This window comes from Arachis hypogaea, chromosome 5 (assembly GCF_003086295.3).
Source record: "Arachis hypogaea cultivar Tifrunner chromosome 5, arahy.Tifrunner.gnm2.J5K5, whole genome shotgun sequence".
NCBI lineage: Eukaryota > Viridiplantae > Streptophyta > Magnoliopsida > Fabales > Fabaceae > Arachis > Arachis hypogaea.
Window position 1 is genome coordinate 104,548,473 of NC_092040.1, and position 9,187 is coordinate 104,557,659.

The window sequence follows — 9,187 nt, forward strand, 5'->3', positions numbered from 1 at the left end:
TTTTTCATCACCAAACCAATGAGGAACCCAATTCCTAGATAGCTTAATTAATCCCTCAAGTCTACTTTGTTGCACCGGAGGAAGAATGCCTTGATAAACCATTAGCTTTTGTCGGTTATCAATCATGCTCTTCATGATAATCCATCTGATTTCTTCAGCCAAAGTCAATATAGGCTTGTGTCTTTCGTGCTTTAAGGTGGTCTTTTTAACATATCTTCCAGATTTTGTCTTAACACCTTCACTAGCCTTCTCTTTGTTTTTCCAAAGGCTGGGATGTTGGAGGGCTCTGGAGCAACTAAGCAAGGCTTTGATGTGGGTTTAAAAGTAGGATTTAGTTTGGGCTGAGAGGAATTATTTTTTGAAACCGAAGTGGGCTTTGAAGGGGGCTGTTCTGCTTGTTTTTTGGCCTCCATGTTAATTTTTTTGGGCTCTGATCTTGTTGTGGGCTGAGAGGAGCTTAACTTGCGCTGTAACAGTGAAGGTATTAACTCACTCCTAGATACTGTGGGCTGAGAGTGAATTTTTCTGGACTTTGGGACAATCTTTCCTTCATTATTTGCAAGTACAGCTACTTCTTTACCTACGTCCTCCACCAGTTGTGGTTCTGACACTCCATACTCAAAGTATATGTTAATAACATTGTTATTCCTCCTACAATACTTGATCATCGTAATCAAATTAGCATTAACGTCTAACTTCTTCAAGACAAACTCCAGAGACAACTAGGGAACCTTCCAAATGTAGTTGTTCGCCTTAGCATACCCTAACTCCTTATAATATCCCTTCACAAAAAAAATCTATTGTATCTGCCTCAATTTCCATTAACACTTCCGTGTGATCTGGTTCATAAATCATTCTTTCCCTTATATCGGTTTTAAATTTCCCACCATGGTGAAATACAAATGTCATTGGAAGTCCTTCCATCTACAAAGGAATAAAGATAAAACTCAGCCTAATCCCAAAATGACAAATAACTATATAATGTACATTATCTGATTACAAGAGTTTTGACAAAAAAAAAGTTTAACTCATTAGTAATAGTATACAAGAAAATTAGCATTCATATCCTCTAAGAGTATTACCTACATACTATCAGACATGTAATATCATACAAGTAAACTTATCAGCCAAGAATTGTTTTTCATGCTACTTAGAACGTGAACAATTTTTTATCTCCATGATCTTATCAAATCCTAGGAAGCAAACTAATACATGTAATTGGAGAAAAATTGCATGATCTTTTCTAAACATAATTTCAAATTCAGAAAAATTAACATTTATATCCTTTGGAGTGCGTATGTACTCTGTTTTCAAAAACGTAGCATAATTCATGTTTACCTCTACTGATCATAGTTTGCAAACCCTGACCAAATTCCAAAAATAACAATGCTAAACTATAAACCACCTACAAATTCAAGCCTAAACACATTTAAAATGAGTTTATTAACCACAACAAACCCTTCACCATCAACATGGAAAAAAACATTTCATCTAACACCCACGCAAAATAAGTTTATTAACCACCTGCTCTATTGCAAACCAAATTACTATGACACAAATAACACCCACGCAAAATCGAAAACATTTCATCCAAGTAAAATAACATGATCAGGATCTCATTCTCTTTTGCAATCAAATATAGCATACAGGTTAAAAAAAAGGTTTTTCACACCTTGCAGTAGCGCCGACAATGCTTCCTTCCTTCTTATCTTGCTTGCGAAATCAGAATTTATCATCGCTGGAGAAGACACAAACGACACCGGCCATATGATCCTTCAGATTTCAATCTCGGTCGTCTTCCACGGAGCTTTGTTGCTGCGTTCACAGAGCAAAGACAAACAGATTTCTTTTTACTTAGTGTAAATAGGAGTGTGTTTGAAGTGGGAAGAGTTAGGCATTTTGACTTCATACCCACTCTATACGGCGCCATTTCTCCTTTGGTTCCTCACACATTTAAAACGACGTCGTTTTTATAGCTGACGTGTATTCCTAATTTGCCATGTCAATTTCTGTTAACGGCGTTAGCGAGAGAGTTGATGGAAGGATTAACGTGCGGAAAATCTTTCGAGGATAATTTTGATTTAAAAAAATCTTTTGGAGATCGCGTGATTTTTTCAGGGACCATTTTGACTATTACTCAAATTTAAATGTGAAGTATTATTCTATTTTGGTTTAATTATTCTGTTGGTTCCTATAGTTTCGCGAAATTTTTAATTAGGTCCATATACTTCTTTTCTTTTTAATTGAGTCCTTGCACCAAATTTTTTTTAATTGAGTCCCTACACTTTTTTTTCTTTTTTATTTGGGTTCCTGCACCAATTTTTTTTAGTTGGGTCCCTATATAATTAAGTCAATTACTACCAAGAAGAACCTAATTGAAAAAAAAAATTTGGTGCAGGAACCCAATTAAAAGGAAAAAAAGAATAAAAACCTAATTAAAAATTTCATAAAACTATAGAAACTAACAGAGTAATTAAACCTTCTATTTTTTATCCAAACAACTACCCAACTGATCTGATTTAAAAAATTTTAATAAGAATATACTAAATTTCAATTAGTCTATATAATTTGTGTTGTCATTATAATTTTTAGAACTAAAATATGTTCTTCTAAAGCTCTTAAGACTTATTCATATTTTTTAAAATCTTTGACATTTAATTTATGGATATTTTTATGAAATTATTATTTTTTATATTAATTAGATGATAAATATTTAATTATATAAATAAAATATTTTAATATAATCTTAAATCCGTCGATCCCACTCAAATCAACCTATTAATAAACAGGTCAGATGTTAACTAGGATTAAAAGCAAAAAGGATAAGATACTCTATCAAAAGATAGAGAGAATTAAATAAAAATAAGAGAAAATATAATAAAGATCTCTAAAATTAAGGCCAAGAAATTAAAAATTTTAATTACACACAATTAGAAAGAGGATTAAAATAGACAATTTACAGATAAATTTAGTCTTCATCATAGACAGATTTTTTGTTATCGACGAAATTACCGACGGATTTTGTCCTTCTGTAAAAACTTCGTCGAAAATTATTTATCAAAAAATTACCAACGGATTTTTCTTCTGTAAATTCTCCATCCATTTCCTTGAAACGTTGAACTTTTCGATGGATTTTTTGTCAATATTTTTCGACGGATTTTCCGTCGATAATTGGCAACAGATTTTTCGATAGATTTTCTGTTTGTAATTTGAACCTTGAATACAGACAGAAAATCCATCTGTAAATCCGTCAGTAAGGTAAAATAGAATTTTCTTTAGATTCAATTACAAAATAAACTTGTTTTCATACAAAATAAATATAAATTTAATACAAATTTTTATCTAATTTGTATTCGAATATTTATAATATTTCAAAAAATAAACAAATTCATCGTATTATCAAACTAAAAGAAAAGTACTATAAACAAGCAAGTCAATATAATTCAAAACATAAACAAAGTGTATTGATCATCAACTATAATTCCTAATATATTGTTCAACCATACTAAAACTATCAGCTATAGTCTTTAGTGTCATCTTCATCCTCATCCTCATCATCATCATAGTCCTCATCTGAAGAGATTGAGGATGGCGGCGGTGGCGGTCGTAGTGGAACTGCACTAGAACTACTTGACGCTCTAACCTTCTCATAATAGCTAACATAAGCGTCATTCCATCTCTTCTGTTGTAGCTTTTCCATCTTGGCTTTTCCAATTGTCCGTTCTAACTTTTCTAACTTCTTTTGAGTCTTTTCCAAATGAGCCAAGCGTGTATCTAACAACTTACTAATACGCTCATCTGTTTGTTGAGTAACACGTTGAAAAAACTATTCATTGAGACTATGAATCTGTTCTCGCAAATCAGGAACAGAATTTTGATTTCTAGGTGCTCTTCTAGATAAAAAATTGGCAAAAGTGGTTCCAGATTTGATAGAGCTAGAAAAGAATGACCCTTTTCCGTAAACTTGATTCTTCTTTTACCCACCACACACTTCCTCCCAAATCAAGTCTTCATCAATTGGTGGTAGCTCTATTCCCTGTACTAGAACCTCGGCATGTTGGGCCTGAACTTTTACCAATTTTTTTATAAACTTCTTCTGTTGCACAATGATTATATCAATTATATAAATCAAGTTTCAAACAATATATTTTGTATTTTGTATGAATGTGGTTACAAAATGGCTCTGAGAGAAATATTCTAATTTAGGTTACATCATGGGCTTAGAAAGAAAGAAAACGGTGTATACTATTGGGGTAACTAATTACTAAGTAACAAAGTGCTATTAATGCGTAAACCAAAAAAAAAAGTGCTATTAATGCATGTATATCTATATATTTCTTTGTGAATAAGGTAGTAATAACTAATAAAGGGGATAAGCAGTTAAAGATGAAATTTATTGGTAGCATATAATGCTGGAAGAAAGAGGGGGTAAGGAAAAGAGCTCTTTACTAAACGTTACCTTATAAGGGTAATACACAAGTGAGTTTAGACAGCAGCATTGGTTGACTGTACAAACTTTAAAGACGAATCTAGTTGGGACAGTAACAAGTCCTTTAGATAATGACTAGTTAACACAGAGTCCATTAATTAATTAAATCCCTATACTACTAATGCATGGTAGTGTCTTAATTAAGCATTCCTAGTTGAATATATACATACATGTATGTGTGTTTTTAAATATTCAAGTGGCATCATGGATATTAATTTAATATTTATGCTATATCTCACATGAGTGTCTTGAGAGCGCTTGTCCACTCATTTAGACTTGTCACTTTTAAGTGTGTGGATTTCTTTGAAGACCTCCTCTTGGGTTGGTGTACGGCCCAATTGCTTCTTCTATTCCACATAAAACACAAAATAAGAAAAATTTTACATAAATAGATGTCTATTAAATAAGATCTAAAGCCACTTAAATTATGTTACCATCCTCTCTATTGTTGAGCTCAATGAAATAGAACCACCGCAACGGAGAAAATCACCTAAGAGTGACGCTCGATTCTCCCTTGCTTTTTTCTTTATATTTTTTCATTTCTCATCTATTTCCCAGTACCTCTCCAATACCTTTTTGTAAGTAGGAATTAGCCATTTGTGGGTTGTATCCACACCCTCAGGGATATCTGACATCATTTGGCTAAATCGCTTACTTGTCCTATACTTGAAAGTCCTCCAAAAAAACTCATCATCATCATCATCAATAAGAAAGTGGCTCTGCACATACTCATCAAGTTGCTACTTATAAGATTCAAATCACATGAACAATATTCAATCAAGTTTTCAATCAATATATAGAGGCCACAAAGTATAACATAATAGGTCTCCTACTGCACAAGCAATCTAGACACAACACCAAAGCACGGCAATGAACAGGTTTATATCCAATAAAATGGGATAAGACAGAATCTAAGTTAACACTAGTAAAAAGGAAAATTCCTGAAAGTTAGGACAAATTTTGATAACAGCATAAAGAGAGTAAAAATAATGAGACATGAGAGAAATTTGATAAATAAATCAAGGCAAAAGGAAAGCAGCAGAGGATGTATAATTACAATAGAAATGAGATAAGAGAGAATCTAAGTTTACACTTCAACTACCACTTACTATTTATACTAACAAACACTTTAGCAGCATGACTAACTAGCCTTTATTACACAAAACATAATCAGTGCCAACTTGCATTCACTTAGGCTAGGTCCAGTACCAACATACCCACCATCATAAATAATTTTAAATTCAATCTAATAAAATAAATCTATAAATTTTGGATATGATTAAAGACAAGTTATGTCTCTAAGGGTAGGAGAACATGCAGAAGTCACAGCAGTCATCAATGAAAAAAAGAAGAGAAATGCCACAGAGCAGGGTCACAAGTTGGGTATGCTGATTATTTATAGTAGTCTCCAATCCCCATATGTAGTTATTTACACAAAACAGAACTCTTAATCTTAATCTTGTTCCTATTATCTAAGGCTGTGTTTGGTAGCCCATACAAGATACAAATACAAATTTCCTATTTTGTATGTGTCCTGCCCAGCTGCCAAACTCTGCCTAACTTCACCATAGTTAGTAAGGGTAGGAGAACCTTCAAAAATGGGATCTTTCGCAATATTAATACTAAAGCTATTACAACATGGACCATAAGCACAAACTCATACACAAGCTCATAATTTTATAGAGAAAAGGATAAAACTGTTGTGATTGAATCATAAATAGGAACAACATTATAAATTGCTACGAATAGAAATTTGTGCTGCTATTGAAAACTAGGGCCTATGTTAAATCAAATTTAAAATAGTTTCTCACTTGTTCTATAAATCCAAATAACAATCAACTATCAACTAATCACCTATTATATTTCAATCTAAAATAATTTTATTCAATCCAACACTTTTACCTTCCATTCCTTAAACCAAAGCTTCTTTGTCTGAAGAGGGACATCTCCAAACATTTTGTACGGTTTATCATATTGTTTCTTGATGATCTCTGTAATCTTCTGAGAATCAGGAAGGAAAGGTAACCAATTGATAATTTCATAAAGAATTGACAAGTTAGGAAACTAAAAAAACAGTTTTAAGTCATTAACACTTTAATCTGAAATTAAAATATAGTAGTAAACACATATCTTTATTCTACTAGCACTTTAATAATAATCAGGAAGCATATAACTAGTGAAAATATATACAAACAAAATTAATAATTACCTTGTTTAATCAATTTGTATTTAGTTATGGAGAGATCCAAATTTTACCTTGTTTTTCCATCAGGAACCAATCTTTCTTTTGTGACACTATTAGGAACCGATGCAGTCTCTGATGGAGGAGATGTACTAGAGCTTCCAGTTGTCTCTGAATCAACTATAGACTGGAATTGTGAGGCGGAAGAGGAATTGAAATTGGAGGAGGGAGACCCATACATCCTGGAGTAGGCCAACCTGGTGGAGGAAGACCTGTGTAGCCTAGATTAGGTACCATCAAATACGGTTGCTGGCTAAGTGGTCCTGGATGAAAATCTGGCACAACCGATGTCCCAGAAGAGGTGGAGGTGGTTGAAATAGCGGCTGCGGCGGTGGTGCGAGAACCTCTATGACCCTTGACACCTTTACCCTTGACCCGAGGAGCCATGACCTACATATATATTAAAGACAATATTAAAACAATACAAGCTAAAATAATATGAAGCTCTGCCACTGTCAGAAAGGACAGATCTTTCAGGCGGATGGTACTCGTTTTGTACTAGGCCAATATGACTAAATATTACAAATACTTCAATTATCAGGATAGAAGCATTTTTCAATTGAAGCTACCATATTAAAGCCAAAAAATTGTATGATGCAAACACCAACAAAAATACCTTCTGATGAGCACACCAAGGATGAAACTTGACCAAACAATTACCAATCCTACACTCTATACAAGAACCACCCCAGCGGTTGCAGATGAAACAAACCTGGAAAAGGTGACCCTGATATAAATATAGAACTTAAAGGTTTACTACATTGTTGCCACATACATTTCTCAACCTCACCATTTAATTATATTTCTATTTACTACAAAGTGTTATATATAAGCATATTCCATTTTTTATCACTCAAGTTTTCTCTAGAGAAAGGTAAAAAAATATTTCAAGTCCTAACAGTAAATAAAAGTTCTCTTCCAGGCCTTGTCACAACATATGTAACAACCTGCAAAGTCATAGAATATGAACAAAAAATTCACATAATTTTAAGATGACAGTTAATCAACAATGTGCTGCTCATAGAGTAACAGGTTGCAGTTATGTATTTCCTTGCAAGATATCAAGATGAATTTAAGAAACAAAGCATTTCTAACTCTTATTTCTGCTCTTAAAGTAATGAAAACAATAATTTCAGTAAATTGATCAATAATATTCATGAGTCATGATGTGTGTGTGTGTGTTTTGGGAGCAGGAGGGTTGTTTTTGTTTATCTTCTTGTTTTTAAACTTCAATTAATGACTGTAGGGGACCTTGATGAGAGAAGAATCTTGAACTATAGGTCCTGTTTTACCAACCAGCAAAGCTTGTAAATGCTCACCTCCTACTTTTTATAAAATTCAAGAAAGAAAAGAGGAAAAAGAAGAAATTAAGCACAAAATAGAAATTGAACAACTTAGCATAGAAGAATTAGAAGAAGAAGAATCAAATTCCAGATCTCAATCACGACCACCACAACACCAAGAAGGATCAATAGAAATTATAGATTAACCAAAATTACATCATATGGATATAGAAATTACAACTTCAAGAATTCAACAATTTTCTTCAATACCTCAACATCAGTTCTCAGCATCATCAATCACAATTCCAGATTTTACAACATTGGCAATCCAACCAGTAGATGATGAAGGCGAGATCAAAATACAGATGTTCTTACCAAATGTAGCACCCGATGAAGCAAAGTTGAGTAACTTAATATCTGATCTCATGAGGAGGTAAAAAGATATAACAGATGCAAAAATAGAATGAACAATAGAGAATTTTCTGCAATACAACATGTTGTTCAAGCAAAAGTATCAATTACGGAACAAATCTACAAACTAAAATCATAACGCAAAGGAATTTTACCTATTATTCCATTTTATTTTTTTTATTGCTCAATTTAACATATCTCATGAACAACAGAAAATTCATAATAACTATCTATCTATAAATTAAACAAAATAGGTTGAATAGATAAGCAGAAACACAATTCTGCTAATACTCTAGAGAAGAAGCATTACCAGAGAAGAAGCCATTAACTGAATTAAATTTCAGTTCTAGACAACATTCATCAAGCTCATATTAACAATGTTCAGCAATGTTCAGCAATCCAGATTAACAATCTAAACATTTCTCAGCTATTCAGAATCAAAACCTAATCTAATCCTATTTTAACAACCTAAAAATCCACTAATCAGAAAACAAATCTAACTAAAATAATTACTAAAATCAAACTAACTAAACAAAAATAATTCAACTCAATAGAAATTAAAAGAATTTTGAAACCAAAACCTGGAAGCAGAGACAATCAAAACAGGGCAGAGGGAAAGAAGGATGCCCAGGTCTCTACGGTTCAAACAGGGGGAAAGAGAGAGTTGGAACTGCGGCTGACGGTGGAACCGATTTTGGTCGCCATGGAGTTAGAGCTTGCACGAAGATAGCTGCGGCATTGACTGGAGGAGATATTGGCTGT